Here is a 7,808-nt window from a genome sequence, read left to right as displayed (position 1 = left end):
AAGTCAAAAAGTTTGCCCACCCCTGTCCTAGACCCATTAATCATGGGGCAATAATGATCGGTGAATATGGGGTCTCCTATTGTGATTAGTGAATACCCTCTCCTCGTACACCTGGCTACTATTATCGTTACGTACGCATATATTGGCAATGACTGGATAGTGCCCGTGAGGTACATACAACATTATATCGTGGCAGTCCGACCCGGGCAGTCTCATAGGTAATGCAGTACTGCTTACTGTGATGTTCCCATTGAGACACCGTGGGCAAATCATTTTAGCTTTGATCGTTATCTGTGCCCAGGTGATACGGGTCTATTATTTTCCGAGGAGAAATCGTCAGGTGATCAGAATGTATGGTCGGGAATGTAGCCCTCTGATCTTTTCGCAACAGAGTGCATACGACTCATCTAATCAGAGGTACACGTCCTATACCAACATTGTATCCTCTGATCTTTTCACAGTAGATCCGATGTCTGAGACCATCTAATCGGAGATTTGCGCATACCCAGTATCAAACAACTAACCCCTTCGCTTTGCTCCCTGTGAATCACAGCTGATCTTAGGACTAATGTTGTGGTTTGTGTGTCAGCCAGATGTTCCTACTGTCTTCATAAGACGCATTATAAAAGAGCACACGATTGTCTGTCCGTTTTATTGAAGCACGGAAAGGTCGGGTTTCCTGTTTGCTGAGACAGGAACGACACCTTAATCCGCTGGTATAGCCCGATCCTTTTCATCGCCGCGCGTGTCCCGGTGGGGTGTGGATAATATCCATCACTGCACATTGTCGGTGGGAATTATAGGTTATATATATAGCAGCATCCTACTCTCAGTGACTATGGCATTAGCGAGGTATTATTGCTCAAATGCAATTTGTCGTTTTCTAACTGCCCTGTTCTGGATATGGTTTTGGGGTGTGGATATACTCGCGGATGACTGTGGGTTATAGAACAATGGCCTCTCTAAAGGATTATTTCGTCAGAGCATTTGATCTATTGAGAACTATTATGATTGTGATCGGTATTGTCAGTGTCACGGTAATGATACGACGAACTCTGGTTCTATGTACGTATTCTAACTCCTATTCTTAGTTTGATGTAATATCATGACACCTGTTAATATTCTATTGGTTTGGCATCTCACGTGGAGTGACTATACTAATCACCAGGAGGCTGCGCGTCCATCTAGCTATATATACACCATCTATACCTAATCCATAGTGAATGGCTGATGATAGTGAACCGCATCCCGTGACCTCGAACACCATATAAGTGTCCACCAACCACCAAATACGGGCCCGTGTGTGAGACGTGTTAGACCACTGCCTCCTCGGCCCCCTCCATTCAGATAGGTCGCGTCCCGTGACCTCGAACCCCATAGATGGGTCCGTCAACCACCAAATACGGGCCCGTGTTTAAGATTAATATGCTCCCTTTATATAAAAAGTTCACTGGATTGAACACTTAGCTGTTAACTAAGATATTATAGGATCGAGGCCTATTTATCTAGTGAGGACTTTAGCTTAATAAAAGTATCTGAGTTGCATTCAGGAGATGTGAGATAGAGTCTTGCAAGTCTTACAGAAATTAAGAGATTCTCACTCTTATTTAAAGCTTTGAAGGCTTTTGGTTTGTTTAAACCTAAATTTCTTATGTGGTTAGTGAGAGGGTTATGGGGGTGAGTGGAAGGAGAAGTAGGGAGAGAGATGTTATTAGGGTTAGGAGTAGGTTTGGTTGAAAAGTTTTTGTTCGTCATGATGATGAGGAGGTGGTGGGGTTGGGGGAAAGGACCATGAAGTGCATATATAACCTTTACCCTCTGTGAACTAGTATCCCTATCGCTATTCCCAGTATTATCACAAATTTCAAATGACCGAGGCAACCAGTTTCTACGGCACTTCGGTTGCAATCATGCTTGTATTCCGCAGATTAATATTACAATGACCTGATACTATGATTAAACTATTTCTATAATTAGCTAAATAAAGGTGCTGTTTCACTGTTGATCAATATGTGCGATTTAATGTTATACTCTTATCCATTTGTGCAATTCTATGTTATATAGACTGTTTCCAAACTTGTATATGACTATATATCCCAACACTTGTACTAATCGTGTACTAATTCTATAAAACTCATTTAACATTATAAGATTCATGTAATTGTACTGGTACCTATTCTACGATTCTACTGAATGTGGTCAGTTATATTGATCACGGCGCATTCTTCTAACAGGCTGCATTCAGTCATTACCTGGTCTTGGATGCTGTTCTGGACGATCTTCTAGCTATAGGTGTAAGAGGACAACCGCCTCCGTCTCCGCATGCAGCACAGGCACTGCCACGAGGGCCGCCCCGGACCGGTGACCTTGAGCGCATCGGCGACGATGGTGACTGTGAGGGTAGCCGCTTGTCTCCCTCTTCATCGTAGTCTTGCTGGTCGCGTGGAGATGCACCCACCAGAGCGCGTCCCTCTTTGGACGTGGATGGCTTCACAGCAGCTTCCCCGGATGATTGCTCCGGTGGCGAGGGTTCACCACCTCCAGTTTCACTGCCCGCGTCCTCCGCCGGTGTGATATTTTCGTCGCCTTCCTCTTCGTCGTCACCCTCATCGTCCGAGTTCTCGAACACAACATCCCTCGGTATCGGGTTCTTGATCTTGATCCCCATGCTGTAGCACAGTCGAACCAAAGACTGAGGACAAGGACCAACTTGCGCGTCTTCTAAAGCAAACGGGGAGAGCGCCGAGTTCCGGAGGGAATTGTAAAAGCTGATTGGATGTCAGTCTATCAGTGCCACGTGCGTATCGGGGTGGGTAATTGAAGGGCGGGACTCTTTGCGCGGGTGACGCAACGTGGTCCAGACAAGATGGACGCCACCCACAAGTGAAGAGGTAAATTGCGGTTTGGCGGTTTCCATAACGGATACTGGGATGGAGCAAAGACGCAAGAGGAGAAGCGGCGCCGACGAGAGGTATCTCGGTACAAACGACAGGGCGATATCTGACGGGTCATTTATCATTCGATTGGTACACTATCTGATATGTTCATCATTTGGTAATATTGATGTTATGGTAGAAGACGCAATACGGCGCAGAGAAGAGACACGACTGAAAGCCGATATTGTGCTCCGTAACATTGCCCCACCAACAGGTGTGCCGCTCGCCGAGGAATTCCTAGACCTGTGGCAATTGAAATGCAAGCCCATAGATAGATATTCTGTCACAGGCACGTATATACATGAACGGCTATCGCATAGCTACACACTAGGAGGAAGGATAGACCCAACAGTGATGACCTTTTCGTCTCGAGACGCTCCAGTATTTGATGCAATCATTCATCACCGTGGATATGTGAGGGCACCGGCTCGCAAGATGCTGTTTAAAAGCTGTGTGGCATACAATATCTGTGGTGTTACGCTCTTAACATTTGTGCAACTGTCGGTCCCCACTCATGCAATCGATGATATACCCTATCGTGTTATCATCACCAAGGGGGAGGCTACCGAAGTCGTGACAGTTAATGTAGAGGGTGAAACAATTTATATACTGGCAAAAGTATTTCCTGACAAAGCTGATCTATGGCGCACCTATCTGCATGGATTGGCAGTAGCTGCGCTATAGGGAGGTGGGCACATCGCGATTATAATCCCCCCATTGCACTTAGGGTACGCTATGAATGGGATAGTGACATATATCATTGGACAAATGTATGGTGACATTACTGCTAATACATCACCGTTTGTTATCGATCACATGGGCCTTTACATATCGCAGACCAACGTGAATGTGGACAGACTTACCTGCTACATTTATACATCGTATCATTAAAAAGGAAAATACAAATTGCATCATTGTTGATGATGCCGATGCTTTACCACAGATAGAGAATGATACTTCGACGCTCTACCTGGCAATCTGGCATTTCAGGTACTTCCTAGGTCAGCCCTTCACCGCGTTCACGGACCACAAACCGCTTACCTTTGCGTTTACAAAAGCGTCCGACCCCTGGTCGTCCCGCCAGCAACGCCACCTGTCCTACATCTCTGAATACACGACGGATGTCCGGCACGTCTCAGGTAAGGACAATGTCGTGGCGGATGCGCTCTCTCGCCCTACCGTTCATGCCCTTTCCCAAGGCGTAGACTTTGAGGCACTGGCAGAGGCACAGCAGGCAGATGAGGAGATTCCGAGTTACAGAACCGCAGTCTCCAGTTTGCAGCTCCAGGACCTCCCCATAGGCCCAGGTGAGAGGACCCTACTCTGTGACGTCGCCACTGGCCAGCCCCGTCCCGACGGCATGGCGGCGCCGTGTTTTCGAATCCATTCATAACTTGGCGCATCCCTCCATCCGGACGACTGTCCGGATGGCTTCCAGCAGGTTCGTTTGGCACGGACTCCGGAAACAGGTCAGTGAATGGGCCAAAACGTGCATGCACTGCCAGACGGCCAAGGTGCAGCGGCACACCAAAGCCCCACCGCAGCAGTTCCATCCCGCCCACCAGCGTTTCGACCACATTCATGTGGATATCGTGGGCCCCCTGCCAGTGTCGCGCGGAGCGCAGCACCTCCTGACTATCGTGGACCGGTTCACAAGATGGCCAGAGGCAGTCCTGCTCACCGACACCACCTCCGAATCTTGCGCCCGAGCCCTGATCACCACCTGGATATCTTGCTTTGGTGTACCGGCCCACATTACCTCCGACAGAGCCGCCCAGTTCACCTCCAGCCTGTGGTCAGCTATGGCCAGCCTTTTGGGGACTCAGCTGCACCACACAACTGCCTACCAACCACAGTCGAACAGGCTAGTGGAGCGTTTCCACCGTCACCTGAAGTCGGCCCTCGTGGCCCGCCTGTGAGGAGCCAACTGGGCGGACGAGCTTCCCTGGGTCCTACTCGGCATCCGCACAGCACCCAAGAATGACCTGCACGCCTCGTCGGCCGAGTTGGTATACGGCGCGCCCCTGGTCGTCCCCGGGGAGTTCCTACCAGCCCCACGGGGGCAAGAGGAAGATCCCGCAGCAGTCCTGGGCAGACTACGCAAGAAACTCAGTAACCTGGCCCCCATACCCTCTTCACAGCACAGGCGGAACCCGACCTGCGTACCCAAAGACCTGCAGAACTGTAAGTTTGTGTTTGTACGAAAGGGCGGGCATCGGCCACCACTGCAGCGGCCATACGAGGGGCCGTTTATGGTGCTCCGGAACAACGGGTCCAAGTTCGTGCTGGACGTTGGGGGGAAAGAGGAGGTTTTCACAGTAGTCCGACTCAAACCGGCCCATGTGGACCTGGCGCAACCGGCCGAGTTTCCGGCACCTCGGCGCAGAGGCCGACCTCCCAAGCAGGTTCCGGCCCAGACTGTGGACATTCGGGTTTGTATCGCCGGTTCTGGGGGGGGGTTATGTGGCGACCCATTTCCTGGCACATCCGAACCGGCTCACAATTAGATAGCCTACGGGGGTTTGCGAGCACAGAGCTTTGGAGCCTCTGCGCCACGGGGGGGGGGGGGGGGGGGGGCAGGTTGAGGAAGGCTTAAAAGTGAGGCTGAGGATTTCAAATAAAGTTTTTCCTTCGACTGCAGTTACCGACTCCGTGTTGTAATTTTAGCGCTGCATGTAGCACACCGCTATAATGTCTCCAATATACGGGCCCGTATCTGGACGTTCCCACCCCCATTACCACGCGCAAACGCGTCTGTAAACATCACACTCTGAAATACGGGCCCGTATTTGAAATGATCTAACACGGGCCCGTATTTAGCCTTCTGTCACACCAAGAAAAGATAGATTGAGAGACAGTGCATTTCTACTCCGCGTTTTCAAACCGAAAAAGCCAGTGGGTCGTAGCCAGCTGCGTGTTCGTAAAGCCCCCAAGAAATTCATAAGGAGTAGGCTGATTCTGTAGCAACCAACTCATTAATCCGCAGCAACACCTCTTAAATCTCTCCCTGTCCTCCGCAACCCCTTTTCACTGTTCGTATATAAACATCATTTGTGCCTGGCTCTCTGTATTATTCTGGGCGACGCCAAGCACCCTCTCACAGAGTCCAGGCGTTGCTTGCTAGTAGTGCTTGTTGTCATTGCGGTGTGTTAGTCTCAGTCTCGTCCTCCCGGAGGTCTGTGTCATCTAGCAGAAGGTAAGCGTCTGTGACATATCTCAGGCTGGCCCATATGCAGACCCTATATGGGCTCATATTTCTAAATTGTACGGGCCCATAATTAGACTCTACCTCGCTTTACCCGTCTGTATCTCCCATTATATGGAGTCTTAACCCTTAACAGGCCCATATATAGACCGCGAGCGCTCTCCCGTTCATTTGCTCAGTGCGGGATGACCACCCAGAGGTCTACACACGTGCCCGTATTCACATACACGGGACCGTATTCCATCCTAACACGGCCCGTATTTAGATATACCGACGCGTATTCGGTGATAGTACCACCTGTATTTGGAAGACGCGGGCCCATATTTGTAGGCATGACCCGCCTATTGTGTCACGCGGGGGCTCGATTGGTCACGGGGCCCCGTATTCACATACTGCCCACCTAGGAGAAGAAAAACTCTGATTTTAAAACCTCCTCTTCCTTGCGACCACACCCACTCATGGGAAAGGCTATGAGAGTAAACCCTGAACAGAAATCCAGAGCCGGAGTCCTGTAGGCGGTCAATAGGGAGGACTTCATCAATCTATTGTCCAGCAACTCCTGCAGCCAAAGAGGCCACCATGTGTAATGATCTTCGTGCCAGTGGGTCCTGACCTCCGAGGCCAAGAGAGTTGGACTGTCTCCGTGCTAAGGCTTTTTCACTATATCTTTCACATTGCGTTGTGCATCTTTGTCTTCTTTCTCTCTTCAAAAATCCTACAGCGATGGGAGAGCAGCGAACCAACAGGTGGAGGTGATCACTGAGTTGCAGTTGCAAACCTACACGTAGGCAGCCCTTGGACAGATGGTCGTTCTCCTCTGAACCCAGGGCAGTAGGGGAGTCCAGCAGCATTCAGGGTGACTGGGCAGCCCTTTTTAGGTCAGCACTGCCCACCCTGTAATCAGGAAGGAGCCTAGAAAAAGTGGCCTAAACATTGCCTGCCCTAGATCATCCGGCCAGTTAACTGCAACTGACGGATCACCCAATCATTGTGGTCGAAATCAAAATCAAAAGAAAAAGATTCTCCGTATAGGAGCATGGAACGTTTGCACCTTAATGGATAAGGAAAACACTGAAACCTGAAAGGAGAACAGCTCTCATTGGTAAAGAACTTGCTTGCTACAACATTGACATCGCAGTGCTGAGCGAAACCAGGGTTGCAGATGACGGATCCATCACTGAGCTTGCTAGCGGCTATAACTTCTTCTGGAGAGGAAGGGTGCAGAACGAAGACAGGATCCACAGAGTGAGCTTCGCCATAAGGAGTACCCTAATGAAACAGCTCCCCAACCTGCCTGTTGGCATCAGCGAAAGATTGATGAAGCTACGTCTGCCCCTCAGCCAAAACAGACATGCAACTATCACTAGCGCCTATGCTCCCACCCTGACCAGCCCTACTGAAACCGTTTTACGCCGACCTTGACTCCATCCTGTGCTCAGTGCCAGCCAGAGATAAACTGATCTTGCTGGGAGATTTCAATGCCCAAGTCGGCCAAGACCATGATCAGTGGAGTGGAGTGCTTGGCAGACACGGAGTCGAGAAGATGAACAGCAATACCCTTCTGCTTCTCAGCAAATGTGAAGAGTATGACCTCACTATCATGAACACAGTGTTCAGAATGGCCAACAAATTCAAGACAACATGGATGCACCCTAGATCCAAACAAT

This window comes from Hypanus sabinus, chromosome 5 (assembly GCF_030144855.1).
Source record: "Hypanus sabinus isolate sHypSab1 chromosome 5, sHypSab1.hap1, whole genome shotgun sequence".
Taxonomy (NCBI): domain Eukaryota; kingdom Metazoa; phylum Chordata; class Chondrichthyes; order Myliobatiformes; family Dasyatidae; genus Hypanus; species Hypanus sabinus.
The sequence above is the reverse complement of the archived record's forward strand: the minus strand, read 5'-3'. Positions refer to the sequence as shown.